Source organism: Drosophila virilis, unplaced genomic scaffold (assembly GCF_030788295.1).
Source record: "Drosophila virilis strain 15010-1051.87 unplaced genomic scaffold, Dvir_AGI_RSII-ME tig00002292, whole genome shotgun sequence".
NCBI classification, from domain to species: Eukaryota; Metazoa; Arthropoda; class Insecta; order Diptera; family Drosophilidae; genus Drosophila; species Drosophila virilis.
Window position 1 is genome coordinate 20,503 of NW_027212909.1, and position 16,998 is coordinate 37,500.

At 39.3% G+C, this 16,998-nt stretch overlaps 1 non-coding gene across 1 annotated transcript; it reads right to left on the minus strand.

Annotated features, from left to right (window-relative positions):
- Positions 1-12,953: 12,953 nt before the first annotated feature.
- Positions 12,954-16,911, minus strand: LOC138911729 (large subunit ribosomal RNA). The gene has a single exon (XR_011417388.1). It is a non-coding gene; the product is annotated as a large subunit ribosomal RNA (ribosomal RNA).
- Between the last annotated feature and the right edge of the window lie 87 nt (positions 16,912-16,998).

A 16,998-nucleotide genomic window follows, 5' to 3' on the forward strand; every position in this document is an offset into this window, starting at 1 on the left:
GAGGTCATGTTTGAAAAAATGATGGATAAAATACTAGGTCAAATGACACAGATGCTGGAAACTGTTTGCTCCACATTATGCAAGAAGGTTTAGAGATCACGATCTGGAATGCTAACGGCCTGTGCAAAAACAGGCCTGAGGTTGAGCTTTACTGCAAGACCAACAATACCGAAATTCTCCTCATATCTGAAACCCATTTCTCTGAAAGATCTTACTTCTGCCTACGAGGCTACGACCTGATCTCAGCCAATCACCCCAACGGGAGAGCCCGCGGCGGAGCTGCCATTCTAATTCGCAGCAACATAAGCTATGAGATCCTGCCCCCAACTCTGGAGGAGTGGATCCAATGCGCAAAAATAAGAGTGAGTACCACGCTGGGAGACGTCACAATAGCCGCTGCCTACTGCCCCCCCAAGCACAATGCTAGGGACGAAGAATTCGGGACGCTAATGGACAGCCTAGGCACAAGGTTTCTAATAGGTGGAGACTTCAACGCCAAGCACACCTGGTGGGGCTCCAGAACAAATAACCCTAAAGGCTACGCGCTGTTCAGGCAAACCCGGTTAAGAAACCTCGACTGCCACAGTACAGGCGCACCTACATACTGGCCTACAGACCCATATAAGGTGCCAGACGTCCTGGACATCGCGATAACTCGTGGTTTGGATACTGGCAGAATCCAAGTCAGAGAAGTAGAGGACCTCCTGTCTGATCACAGCGCCATAGCCATCTCTATATTTGCTGCACCCATGAGGAAGTCTGCCCGCAAGAAGCTTATATATAAAGCCACTGATATTGGCAAATATCAAACCTGGTTGGACAACTGCACCAATCCCAGCCCCCCACTAAATAGCCCGGAGGACATCGAAGCGGCAGTCACAGAGCTAACAACTCATATCCACAATGCGGCGTCACATGCGGCGCCAAGACTCTCAAGCCGGCCCAGAGTTGAAAATAGAGACGTTCACCTCTGGTCACAACAAGTGGCCGAGCTGCTTGCTGAAAAAAGGCGACTGAGGCGGGTCTGGTTCCTGTCCAGGAACCCGAGGGACAAGACAGTCCTAAATAGAATCACCAAGGAACTGAAAGAGACACTCAAGATTCTGAGAAAAGATGCCCTAGATAGTTTTCTTACGCAGCTTGCCCCTAACGACCCACAACACAATCTGTGGCAAGTAACCAAGCACATTAAAAGGCCACAGAAAAGAATCAACCCAGTAAGAAAAACTGATGGCAGTTGGTGTAGAACAGAATCTGACAGAGCCAATGCCTTCGCCGAGCACTTAGAAACTGTGTTCACCCCTTTCAGCAGGTGCACGTCAGAAGAAGCATCCGAAACTGCACACCAGCTAAGTGTACCGCCCGAAGGAACGGAAACGATTCCACCGGTACATGAAGAGGAGATAGCGGAATACATAACTGCGCTAAACAACAAAAAAGCCCCAGGCGATGATGGTATCAATGCAATGGCATTAAAGCTACTACCGCAAAGAAGCATCTCGTTCATCTCCAAAATATATAACAAATGCATGGAAATCGGCTACTTCCCAGCGCAATGGAAAAGTGCACAAGTAGTAATGATACCTAAGCCTGGTAAACCTGAAGATAATCTGGCCTCCTATCGCCCGATTAGTTTACTGCCAGCGCTCTCAAAGATACTAGAAAGAGTATTTTTGAGTAGAGTTTTGCCAGTATTGGACGAGGCCGGTCTGATCCCGGATCACCAATTTGGCTTCAGGCGCTGTCACGGAACCCCGGAACAATGCCACAGAGTTGTTCAAACTATCCTCGACGCATTTGAGGAGAAAAAATATTGCTACGCCGTATTCCTCGATGTCAAACAAGCCTTTGACAGAGTTTGGCATCCTGGACTCCTGCAAAAGCTCAAGGGTAACCTCCCACACGCCTACTTCTTGTTTCTGGCTTCATATCTGGAGAACCGAACATTCCGAGTTAAATGTGGGGATACAGTGTCCAACACCAAACACATTCATGCTGGCGTCCCTCAAGGAAGTGTTCTGGGTCCGCTGCTCTATAACGTGTACACAGCTGACTTGCCCGTCACTGGGAACCCAAACGTGCGCGTTGCCACGTACGCCGATGACACGGCATTTCTCACCATCTCGAAATCACCTGGCGAAGCTAGCTCACTGATGCAGATGCAATTGAACCTCGTCAACGACTGGCAAAAGCGATGGAACATTACAGTCAATGGTGACAAGTCAACTGCGACTACCTTTGCACTCCGCTCGGGTAACTGTCCACCAGTTCAACTAGACGGAGTCACAATACCAGAAGAACCCAATCCTAAATATCTGGGAATAACGCTAGACAGGAAACTCACCTGGAGAGCACACCTAACAAAAAAGCGAAACCAGTGTGAGCAGCGACTAAAAGCCTACTACTGGCTTATGGGCAGGAGATCAAGGCTTTCCACCTCCTCCAAGATTCTGACCTACAAGGCGATCATCAGACCAATCTGGACCTATGGAATCCAGCTCTGGGGTACAGCCTGCAGGTCCAATATCCGGATCATTCAAACTTTCGAAAACAAAGCATTACGCATCGCTACAAACGCACACATATATCATGATAACGCCACCATCCACGATGTTCTCAAGTTCCCCTGGGTAAAAGACGAGATTGCCAAAAGCAGCAGACGATATATCAAGCGATTACACAACCATCCCAACACACTAGCCATTTGTCTGCTAGACAACAGCCAACAAAGGAGAAGACTCTGCAGAGCCCACCCACTGGATCTCCCATGGAACAATATAGCCATTTGACCTTCTGTCATGGAATAACATAGCCATTTAACTCTCTCTAAGAATAACAACTATACTAAGCTCAATACATGAAATACACATAAGCTAAGTTTATAATTATACAATTTAATGGTTGTCCACGATGGATAGTATTAAATCAATAAACAAAATGAAAAAAAAAAAAAAAAAAAAAAAAAATGAATAGGTTTTTTGACACATCATCTATAATGGCGATATTTTTTCCAAATGCTACCATTCACCTTAATGTCTTCGTGTACTAATTTAATAATACACTTTTATAACTTCATTATTCTTCTTATATAAACATAATTGACTTATGCCGGCAAGGCAACACTCCACAGTCATATGAATTTACCGTACTTAAAATTTTTCATATGACATGCCTTGCGCGACACCACTCCCTATATAGGTTTTTTGACACATCTTCTATAATGGCGATATTTTTTCCAAATGCTACCATTCACCTTAATGTCTTCATGTACTAATTTAATAATACACTTTTATAACTTCATTATTCTTCTTATATAAACATAATTGACATGCCGGTAAGGCAACACTCCACAGTCATACGAATTTACCGTATTTAAAATTTTTCATATGACATGCCTTGCGCGACACCACTCCCTATATAGGTTTTTTGACACATCATCTATAATGGCGATATTTTTTCCAAATGCTACCATTCACCTTAATGTCTTCGTGTACTGATTTAATAATACACTTTTATAACTTCATTATTCTTCTTATATAAACATAATTGACTTATGCCGGCAAGTCAACACTCCACAGTCATATGAATTTACCGTATTTAAAGTTTTTCATATGACATTCTTATATAAACATAATTGACTTATGCCGGCAAGTCAACACTCCACAGTCATATGAATTTACCGTATTTAAAATTTTTCATATGACATTCTTATATAAACATAATTGACTTATGCCGGCAAGTCAACACTCCACAGTCATATGAATTTACCGTATTTAAAGTTTTTCATATGACATGCCTTGCGCGACACCACTCCCTATATAGGTTTTTTGACACATCATCTATAATGGCGATATTTTTTCCAAATGCTACCATTCACCTTAATGTCTTCGTGTACTGATTTAATAATACACTTTTATAACTTCATTATTCTTCTTATATAAACATAATTGACTTATGCCGGCAAGTCAACACTCCACAGTCATATGAATTTACCGTATTTAAAGTTTTTCATATGACATTCTTATATAAACATAATTGACTTATGCCGGCAAGTCAACACTCCACAGTCATATGAATTTACCGTATTTAAAATTTTTCATATGACATTCTTATATAAACATAATTGACTTATGCCGGCAAGGCAACACTCCACAGTCATATGAATTTACCGTACTTAAAATTTTTCATATGACATGCCTTGCGCGACACCACTCCCTATATAGGTTTTTTGACACATCTTCTATAATGGCGATATTTTTTCCAAATGCTACCATTCACCTTAATGTCTTCATGTACTAATTTAGTCGCGATCGAACACTCGTTGAGTAAAGACGTGCCTGCGGACCGCTGCGAAGCATTCCAAATACACAAGCAACATAAACAACAGTTAGTTGCGGCGAAATTTTCAGGCCAGCTGCGCTCTGATTGGTCGCTGCAACCGTTACTGCGCTCTTTCAGCTTGCGTGCCGTGCGCAAATAACGGCGCACTAATACTTACACACGCACACGCTTACATGCTTGTGCGCGTTATTTCAACACACACACGACAATTAGAATACAAAACCAAACAATAACACAGACTAGCACTCGCTGCTTACGCTCGCCAGACGGGCAGCTTGTTTGCTCCCGCTCCCCCGTACCCCTCACCAACCAGATGGACAAGATGGACTGGCAAGCCGAGCCACGTGCTACACAGCTCATCAAAACTAGCAGCACCAAGAGGAAGAAGACCAACATCAGAACTAGCAACCCTGACTCTGAGAATTCGAGTTGCACTAGTGAACCTGGAGAAATAAGGAGGAAGCCCGTCCGCAAACAGCGCAAACAGCCTTCCCGCGTACACCTACCTGACGGACCAAGCACCAGCAAAGCTGCTAGAGAAAATCTAACAAGTAACAGATTTGCTTCACTCTCTACAGATGAAGACGACGAAGAATCTTCGGCCAGCGATGACTCCACTGAAGTCATAGGACTAGCTAAGGGCCAACCAAATAAGGAGCCTGCTAAAGAACCTAAGACGATCAGGCCACCACCAATTTTTATTCCAGACGTGACCAATATCAAAGCGCTTACCAATGCCATAACTGGCGCCCTTGGCAAAGCAGTAGAATTTACATATAAAGCCACTAAAAACAACAACATTAGAGTAATGACGCCAGATAAAGCTAGCTTCACTGCACTCAAGGCATTTCTCAATGAAAACAACAAACGGTATCAGACCTTTCAGCCCAGAGACGAAAGAGCCTACCGGATAGTGGTCAAAGGCCTGCACCACTCTACTGAGCTGGTCGAGATCAAGGAAGGTTTAAGCAACTACGGGCACGAAGTAAGAGACCTTTATAACCTCACACAAAAAAGCACAAAAAAACCCCTAAACATATTCTTCGTAAATCTCGAGCCGGCGAAAAATAACAAAGACGCATACAAAATCAAAAGGCTTTGCTGCTCTGTGGTTACAGTCGAGCCTCCACTGAAGTTTAACGATGTCCCCCAATGCTATCGCTGCCAAGGATACGGACACACTCAAAGATACTGTCACCTGGAACATAGATGTGTGAAATGTGGAGGCGGACACTCCACGTCGGAATGCTCAAAGAAGAGCAGTGACCCGGCCTTCTGCCTGCACTGCCAGGGTCCCCATGTGGCCTCATACAAAGGATGCCCAGCTTATAAGAAGGCAAAGAGCCTCTTAACGGCAAACAGACAGACAGCTCCAAGAGATGGACTACCACTAAACTGCAGCAAAGTGAATGCAAACATTAGTTTTGCTAAGGCTGCAAAGAGCACCTACGAGGCAAATCAAGCTCCCTGCCCGGATTCACAGCCGGACAATCAACTTAATGCGATAGTGACAAGGCTAGAGGTCATGTTTGAAAAAATGATGGATAAAATACTAGGTCAAATGACACAGATGCTGGAAACTGTTTGCTCCACATTATGCAAGAAGGTTTAGAGATCACGATCTGGAATGCTAACGGCCTGTGCAAAAACAGGCCTGAGGTTGAGCTTTACTGCAAGACCAACAATACCGAAATTCTCCTCATATCTGAAACCCATTTCTCTGAAAGATCTTACTTCTGCCTACGAGGCTACGACCTGATCTCAGCCAATCACCCCAACGGGAGAGCCCGCGGCGGAGCTGCCATTCTAATTCGCAGCAACATAAGCTATGAGATCCTGCCCCCAACTCTGGAGGAGTGGATCCAATGCGCAAAAATAAGAGTGAGTACCACGCTGGGAGACGTCACAATAGCCGCTGCCTACTGCCCCCCCAAGCACAATGCTAGGGACGAAGAATTCGGGACGCTAATGGACAGCCTAGGCACAAGGTTTCTAATAGGTGGAGACTTCAACGCCAAGCACACCTGGTGGGGCTCCAGAACAAATAACCCTAAAGGCTACGCGCTGTTCAGGCAAACCCGGTTAAGAAACCTCGACTGCCACAGTACAGGCGCACCTACATACTGGCCTACAGACCCATATAAGGTGCCAGACGTCCTGGACATCGCGATAACTCGTGGTTTGGATACTGGCAGAATCCAAGTCAGAGAAGTAGAGGACCTCCTGTCTGATCACAGCGCCATAGCCATCTCTATATTTGCTGCACCCATGAGGAAGTCTGCCCGCAAGAAGCTTATATATAAAGCCACTGATATTGGCAAATATCAAACCTGGTTGGACAACTGCACCAATCCCAGCCCCCCACTAAATAGCCCGGAGGACATCGAAGCGGCAGTCACAGAGCTAACAACTCATATCCACAATGCGGCGTCACATGCGGCGCCAAGACTCTCAAGCCGGCCCAGAGTTGAAAATAGAGACGTTCACCTCTGGTCACAACAAGTGGCCGAGCTGCTTGCTGAAAAAAGGCGACTGAGGCGGGTCTGGTTCCTGTCCAGGAACCCGAGGGACAAGACAGTCCTAAATAGAATCACCAAGGAACTGAAAGAGACACTCAAGATTCTGAGAAAAGATGCCCTAGATAGTTTTCTTACGCAGCTTGCCCCTAACGACCCACAACACAATCTGTGGCAAGTAACCAAGCACATTAAAAGGCCACAGAAAAGAATCAACCCAGTAAGAAAAACTGATGGCAGTTGGTGTAGAACAGAATCTGACAGAGCCAATGCCTTCGCCGAGCACTTAGAAACTGTGTTCACCCCTTTCAGCAGGTGCACGTCAGAAGAAGCATCCGAAACTGCACACCAGCTAAGTGTACCGCCCGAAGGAACGGAAACGATTCCACCGGTACATGAAGAGGAGATAGCGGAATACATAACTGCGCTAAACAACAAAAAAGCCCCAGGCGATGATGGTATCAATGCAATGGCATTAAAGCTACTACCGCAAAGAAGCATCTCGTTCATCTCCAAAATATATAACAAATGCATGGAAATCGGCTACTTCCCAGCGCAATGGAAAAGTGCACAAGTAGTAATGATACCTAAGCCTGGTAAACCTGAAGATAATCTGGCCTCCTATCGCCCGATTAGTTTACTGCCAGCGCTCTCAAAGATACTAGAAAGAGTATTTTTGAGTAGAGTTTTGCCAGTATTGGACGAGGCCGGTCTGATCCCGGATCACCAATTTGGCTTCAGGCGCTGTCACGGAACCCCGGAACAATGCCACAGAGTTGTTCAAACTATCCTCGACGCATTTGAGGAGAAAAAATATTGCTACGCCGTATTCCTCGATGTCAAACAAGCCTTTGACAGAGTTTGGCATCCTGGACTCCTGCAAAAGCTCAAGGGTAACCTCCCACACGCCTACTTCTTGTTTCTGGCTTCATATCTGGAGAACCGAACATTCCGAGTTAAATGTGGGGATACAGTGTCCAACACCAAACACATTCATGCTGGCGTCCCTCAAGGAAGTGTTCTGGGTCCGCTGCTCTATAACGTGTACACAGCTGACTTGCCCGTCACTGGGAACCCAAACGTGCGCGTTGCCACGTACGCCGATGACACGGCATTTCTCACCATCTCGAAATCACCTGGCGAAGCTAGCTCACTGATGCAGATGCAATTGAACCTCGTCAACGACTGGCAAAAGCGATGGAACATTACAGTCAATGGTGACAAGTCAACTGCGACTACCTTTGCACTCCGCTCGGGTAACTGTCCACCAGTTCAACTAGACGGAGTCACAATACCAGAAGAACCCAATCCTAAATATCTGGGAATAACGCTAGACAGGAAACTCACCTGGAGAGCACACCTAACAAAAAAGCGAAACCAGTGTGAGCAGCGACTAAAAGCCTACTACTGGCTTATGGGCAGGAGATCAAGGCTTTCCACCTCCTCCAAGATTCTGACCTACAAGGCGATCATCAGACCAATCTGGACCTATGGAATCCAGCTCTGGGGTACAGCCTGCAGGTCCAATATCCGGATCATTCAAACTTTCGAAAACAAAGCATTACGCATCGCTACAAACGCACACATATATCATGATAACGCCACCATCCACGATGTTCTCAAGTTCCCCTGGGTAAAAGACGAGATTGCCAAAAGCAGCAGACGATATATCAAGCGATTACACAACCATCCCAACACACTAGCCATTTGTCTGCTAGACAACAGCCAACAAAGGAGAAGACTCTGCAGAGCCCACCCACTGGATCTCCCATGGAACAATATAGCCATTTGACCTTCTGTCATGGAATAACATAGCCATTTAACTCTCTCTAAGAATAACAACTATACTAAGCTCAATACATGAAATACACATAAGCTAAGTTTATAATTATACAATTTAATGGTTGTCCACGATGGATAGTATTAAATCAATAAACAAAATGAAAATGAAATGTACTAATTTAATAATACACTTTTATAACTTCATTATTCTTCTTATATAAACATAATTGACATGCCGGCAAGGCAACACTCCACAGTCATACGAATTTACCGTATTTAAAATTTTTCATATGACATGCCTTGCGCGACACCACTCCCTATATAGGTTTTTTGACACATCATCTATAATGGCGATATTTTTTCCAAATGCTACCATTCACCTTAATGTCTTCGTGTACTGATTTAATAATACACTTTTATAACTTCATTATTCTTCTTATATAAACATAATTGACTTATGCCGGCAAGTCAACACTCCACAGTCATATGAATTTACCGTATTTAAAGTTTTTCATATGACATTCTTATATAAACATAATTGACTTATGCCGGCAAGTCAACACTTCACAGTCATATGAATTTACCGTATTTAAAATTTTTCATATGACATTCTTATATAAACATAATTGACTTATGCCGGCAAGTCAACACTCCACAGTCATATGAATTTACCGTATTTAAAGTTTTTCATATGACATGCCTTGCGCGACACCACTCCCTATATAGGTTTTTTGACACATCATCTATAATGGCGATATTTTTTCCAAATGCTACCATTCACCTTAATGTCTTCATGTACTAATTTAATAATACACTTTTATAACTTCATTATTCTTCTTATATAAACATAATTGACATGCCGGCAAGGCAACACTCCACAGTCATACGAATTTACCGTATTTAAAATTTTTCATATGACATGCCTTGCGCGACACCACTCCCTATATAGGTTTTTTGACACATCATCTATAATGGCGATATTTTTTCCAAATGCTACCATTCACCTTAATGTCTTCGTGTACTAATTTAATAATACACTTTTATAACTTCATTAATCTTCTTATATAAACATAATTGACATGCCGGCAAGGCAACACTCCACAGTCATACGAATTTACCGTATTTAAAATTTTTCATATGACATGCCTTGCGCGACACCACTCCCTATATAGGTTTTTTGACACATCATCTATAATGGCGATATTTTTTCCAAATGCTACCATTCACCTTAATGTCTTCGTGTACTAATTTAATAATACACTTTTATAACTTCATTATTCTTCTTATATAAACATAATTGACTTATGCCGGCAAGTCAACACTCCACAGTCATATGAATTTACCGTATTTAAAGTTTTTCATATGACATTCTTATATAAACATAATTGACTTATGCCGGCAAGTCAACACTCCACAGTCATATGAATTTACCGTATTTAAAATTTTTCATATGACATTCTTATATAAACATAATTGACTTATGCCGGCAAGTCAACACTCCACAGTCATATGAATTTACCGTATTTAAAGTTTTTCATATGACATGCCTTGCGCGACACCACTCCCTATATAGGTTTTTTGACACATCATCTATAATGGCGATATTTTTTCCAAATGCTACCGTTCACCTTAATGTCTTCATGTACTAATTTAATAATACACTTTTATAACTTCATTATTCTTCTTATATAAACATAATTGACATGCCGGCAAGGCAACACTCCACAGTCATACGAATTTACCGTACTTAAAATTTTTCATATGACATGCCTTGCGCGACACCACTCCCTATATAGGTTTTTTGACACATCATCTATAATGGCGATATTTTTTCCAAATGCTTTTATTCATTTTAACGTTTTCATGTACTATTTTTATAACAATTCAATATAATTTTATATAAGTTGTTAAAGGTTATATATAATATATAAAGATTAATGTCATTTATAATTTATAATGGCGATATTTTTTCCAAATGCTACCATTCACCTTAATGTCTTCGTGTACTAATTTAATAATACACTTTTATAACTTCATTATTCTTCTTATATAAACATAATTGACATGCCGGCAAGGCAACACTCCACAGTCATACGAATTTACCGTATTTAAAATTTTTCATATGACATGCCTTGCGCGACACCACTCCCTATATAGGTTTTTTGACACATCATCTATAATGGCGATATTTTTTCCAAATGCTACCATTCACCTTAATGTCTTCGTGTACTAATTTAATAATACACTTTTATAACTTCATTATTCTTCTTATATAAACATAATTGACTTATGCCGGCAAGTCAACACTCCACAGTCATATGAATTTACCGTATTTAAAGTTTTTCATATGACATTCTTATATAAACATAATTGACTTATGCCGGCAAGTCAACACTCCACAGTCATATGAATTTACCGTATTTAAAATTTTTCATATGACATTCTTATATAAACATAATTGACTTATGCCGGCAAGTCAACACTCCACAGTCATATGAATTTACCGTATTTAAAGTTTTTCATATGACATGCCTTGCGCGACACCACTCCCTATATAGGTTTTTTGACACATCATCTATAATGGCGATATTTTTTCCAAATGCTACCGTTCACCTTAATGTCTTCATGTACTAATTTAATAATACACTTTTATAACTTCATTATTCTTCTTATATAAACATAATTGACATGCCGGCAAGGCAACACTCCACAGTCATACGAATTTACCGTACTTAAAATTTTTCATATGACATGCCTTGCGCGACACCACTCCCTATATAGGTTTTTTGACACATCATCTATAATGGCGATATTTTTTCCAAATGCTTTTATTCATTTTAACGTTTTCATGTACTATTTTTATAACAATTCAATATAATTTTATATAAGTTGTTAAAGGTTATATATAATATATAAAGATTAATGTCATTTATAATTTTATTTGTATATTAATAATCATATATCAATATACAATATATAAAAATTTCATAGTCACAATTATTTTCCAATGTATTTTCGAAATGTCAAATTGTTATATTATTATTATTATATATACAGTTTAATGTTGTTTAAGTTACAATTTAATTATGTATGTTACAGAATAGTCTTCAATTTTTGTATTATTAATATTAAGATATACATTTCTTCACATCCAAGCAAAATTTCTGTATCACGTATCATATAAAATTTAAATATGTTTTAGAAGAGGCTAATAAGAATAGGAATAAAAAAATGTAAGTATTCTGTTTCTTCTGTATTTGATGATTTCCATCCGTCAATTCCATATTTTCTTGTATGTGTATGTATATATTTCAATATTGCATTATATGTTATATATATATATATATATATATATATATATATATATATATATAACATATAATGCAATATATATATATATATTGTTCTATGCTTTCCTAAAAAATAATTGAAGTTTTAATACTGGTAACAATTTTATATATTTTTGTTCATCCAAAAATTTCAAAATATTGTATAGTTGTAAATATTGTTCTACGTTATATGCTCCCCTCTTCAATAATTATTGACGTTTTAATATAGGTATTGTTTATATAAATTTTTATATATTCCATCCGTCAATTCCATAATTTCACATATATATATATATATATATATCAATATTGCCTTAAGTATATTGTGTATATAAATATTGTTGTATGTTATACGCTCTCCTAAGTAATAATTGAAGTCTTAATTAGCTATGTATATATATATATATATATACTATATATTCCCATCCGTCAATTCCATAATTTCATATATATATATATATATATATATATATCAATATTGCCTTAAGTGTTCATTGTATATATAAATATTATTCTATTCTATATACTCTCCTCAATAATAATTGAAGTTTTAATTCAGGTATGCGTGTATATATATTTTATATATTCCATCCGTCAATTCCAAAATTTCATGTATATATAAATACATATATATCAATACGGCTTTAAGTATTGTATATATATACATATTATTCTTTGTTATATGCTCTCCTCAATAATTATTGAAGTTTCAATATAGATATTGTGTATATATATTTTTATATATTCCATCCGTCAAATTCCATATTTTCATAAATATATATATCAATATTGTTTTAAGTATTGAATATATATATATTGTTCTATGCTACATATAAAATTTAATTGAAAGCAACGTAGATGAACAAATTTCGTAGAGTAGGCATACAAACATCAATAAATATATAACAATTATAAATTGATAATATATTTTAAGCGAATGTATAACCCAATTATACGAATTATGTTCGTCTAGTGTTACTTTTTTTCGAATCATCAAGCAAAGGATAAGCTTCAGTGGATCGCAGTATGGCAGCTGCTCAACCACTTACAACACCTTGCCTGTTACAAAAGTCGTTTACAATTGATTCTAGGCTTTGACATTGTATTAAATAATGTTTTAAAATATAACTAGCGCGGCATCAGGTGATCGAAGATCCTCCCAATTTACTATGTTATAAATAACATTGGCATCACATCCATTGTCGTTAATAAAACAAATTAAAAACTTTTAATGGTTTAGAAGCCATACAATGCAAATTGCCCCTTATTTATCATTGCAGTCCAGCACGGATACGACCTTAGAGGCGTTCAGGCATAATCCAACGGACGTAGCGTCATACCACTGTTCGCTCGAACAAGTATTGTGCCATTGGTCCGTACCTGCGGTTCCTCTCGTACTACGCAGGAATGCTGTCGCAACAACGTTTTGTCATTAGTAGGGTAAAACTAACCTGTCTCACGACGGTCTAAACCCAGCTCACGTTCCCTTGCATGGGTGAACAATCCAACGCTTGGTGAATTTTGCTTCACAATGATAGGAAGAGCCGACATCGAAGGATCAAAAAGCGACGTCGCTATGAACGCTTGGCCGCCACAAGCCAGTTATCCCTATGGTAACTTTTCTGACACCTCTTGTTAAAAACTCTTTAAACCAAAAGGATCGATAGGCCGAGCTTTTGCTGTCCCTGTGTGTACTGAACACCGAGATCAAGTCAGCATTTGCCCTTTTGCTCTATGTGTGGTTTCTGTCCGCACTGAGCTGGCCTTGGGACACCTCCGTTATTATTTGAGAGATGTACCGCCCCAGTCAAACTCCCTACCTGGCAATGTCCTTGAATTGGATCATACCTGAGTAATTGGAGTTATACCAAATTTTTAAATCAATAATACATAAATGCATTCTCTCATTAAAGAATTTGTTTGCGATTATATAACAAACTCGTGATACTTTGATCAAGAAGCTTGCATCAAAACCCAATACCATAAGACATAATAATTATATCCGTATAATGGCTAGGAAATGATACACGTTCCATTTAATCAAGTAAGTAAGGAAACAATAAGAGTAGTGGTATTTCATTGTCGATACCAAACCGAAGTCTAATATCTCCCACTTATTCTACACCTCTTATGTCTCCTTACACTGCCAGATTAGAGTCAAGCTCAAAAGGGTCTTCTTTCCCCGCTAATTATTCCAAGCCCGTTCCCTTGGCTGTGGTTTCGCTAGATAGTAGATAGGGACAGTAGGAATCTCGTTAATCCATTCATGCGCGTCACTAATTAGATGACGAGGCATTTGGCTACCTTAAGAGAGTCATAGTTACTCCCGCCGTTGACCCGCGCTTACTTGAATTTCTTCACTTTGACATTCAGAGCACTGGGCAGAAATCACATTGTGTCAACACCCGCTAGGGCCATCACAATGCTTTGTTTTAATTAGACAGTCGGATTCCCCAAGTCCGTGCCAGTTCTGAATTGATTGTTAATTGATAATCGTTATAATTTAAAAGAACTAATTGGTAGCCCAACTAGTATTCTTAAAAATTTTAGCAAGAAAGTTCCACAATTGGCTACGTAACTAAACTATCCGGGGAACAAGAAACTACCATAAATGATAGAAACTTTATTTACCCAGAACGAGCACATAAACCATGTTATTGTTTCCCAATCAAGCCCGACTATCTCAATCTTCAGAGCCAATCCTTATCCCGAAGTTACGGATCTAATTTGCCGACTTCCCTTACCTACATTATTCTATCGACTAGAGACTCTTCACCTTGGAGACCAGCTGCGGATATTGGTACGGCCTGTTGAGAAGTTTGCGTGTCCCCACCATAAATTTTCAAGGTCCGAGGAGAAAATATCGACACAACAGTATATGTCATGCTCTTCTAGCCCATCTACCATATCTCTCTGCGAAAGACTTCCATGGTAGTACGGCTATAAAACAGAAAAGAAAACTCTTCCGATACCTCTCGACGGCTTCTTTATGGTCGTTCCTGTTGCCAGGATGAGCACGAGGCCCATATTTAATAACAAACGGATACTCAACAGGTTACGGAATTGGAACCGTATTCCCTTTCGTTCAAAATTATTCAAGTGTATAAAAATCGGTTAGATGACAAATATATTTAGATTTTTCTTTACTTGAAAATTTTCGGCTTTCGCCTTGAACTTAGGACCGACTAACTCGTGATCAACCACTGTTCACACGAAACCCTTCTCCACTTCAGTCCTCCAAGGTCTCATTCGATTATTTGCTACTACCACCAAGATCTGTACCAATAGCGGCTCCATGCAGGCTTACGCCAAACACTTCTATGCACACCATTGTACCTTCCTACTCACTAAAGTTTCAAAATTTATATTACAAGTAATATAAACCATCTACTTTAGCGGTAATGTATAGGTATACAACTTAAGCGCCATCCATTTTAAGGGCTAGTTGCTTCGGCAGGTGAGTTGTTACACACTCCTTAGCGGATTTCGACTTCCATGATCACCGTCCTGCTGTTTTAAGCAACCAACGCCTTTCATGGTTTCTGTATGAGTTGTTAATTTGGGCACCGTAACATTACGTTTGGTTCATCCCACAGCGCCAGTTCTGCTTACCAAAAGTGGCCCACTGGGCACATTATATCATAACCTTAAACTTCATATCAAGAAAGTTAAGGTTCTTACCCATTTAAAGTTTGAGAATAGGTTAAGATCGTTTCGACCCTAAGGCCTCTAATCATTCGCTTTACCAGATAAGATTATTTTATACAACAGTTAAATGCACCAGCTATCCTGAGGGAAACTTCGGAAGGAACCAGCTACTAGATGGTTCGATTGGTCTTTCGCCCCTATACTCAATTCTGACAATCGATTTGCACGTCAGAACTGTTTCGGTCTTCCATCAGGGTTTCCCCTGACTTCAACCTGATCAAGTATAGTTCACCATCTTTCGGGTCACAGCATATATGCTCAAGGTACGTTCCAGTTAGAGGCATAAATAATATAAATATTATTATACATAACTATATAGAGCGCCCCGGGATTGCGTTAATTAACTATAAATAGTTAAAAAACTAATCCCATTAATAGTCAAGTTAATTACGCTATTAGGTTTATATCCCAATAACTTGCACATATGTTAGACTCCTTGGTCCGTGTTTCAAGACGGGTCCCGAAGGTATCCTGAATCTTTCGCATTGTTAATCATACAAATGCATATAATAAACACAAATATCAATGATAATTATGCCATTATATAATTCCGAAAAATTAACGCACTGTAATCATATAAATCTATCAGCACTTTATCAAATTTATATCTTTTATTTTATGTTAAAATGCCAAGCATATAATTCAAATAAGCAATCAGACATAATTTTATGATAAATATTTATGCTAATAGATTACAATGTCCTTATATGGAAAAAATGCACACTATTATTATAATATTGTTTAAAATATTACAATTCTAATGATGAATTTTCCATAACGGATATTCAGGTTCATCGGGCTTAACCTCTAAGCAGTTTCACGTACTATTTAACTCTCTATTCAGAGTTCTTTTCAACTTTCCCTCACGGTACTTGTTTACTATCGGTCTCATGGTTATATTTAGTTTTAGATGGAGTTTACCACCCACTTAGTGCTGCACTATCAAGCAACACGACTCTTTGGAAACACCATCTAGTAATCATTAACGTTATACGGGCCTGGCACCCTCTATGGGTAAATGGCCTCATTTAAGAAGGACTTAAATCGTTAACTTCTCATACTAGAATGTTGATGTTCCGTACACTGCATCTCACATTTGCCATATAGACAAAGTGACTTAGTGCTGAACTGATTTCTTTTCGCTCGCCGCTACTAAGAAAATCCTTGTTAGTTTCTTTTCCTCCCCTAATTAATATGCTTAAATTCAGGGGGTAGTCCCATATGAGTTGAGGTTGTATAAAACAATGTTAATTGAACATTATTTATTGTTCAATATAATGGATAATACTTTTGTTCTGAAGTTCCATAAATTTTACAACAAT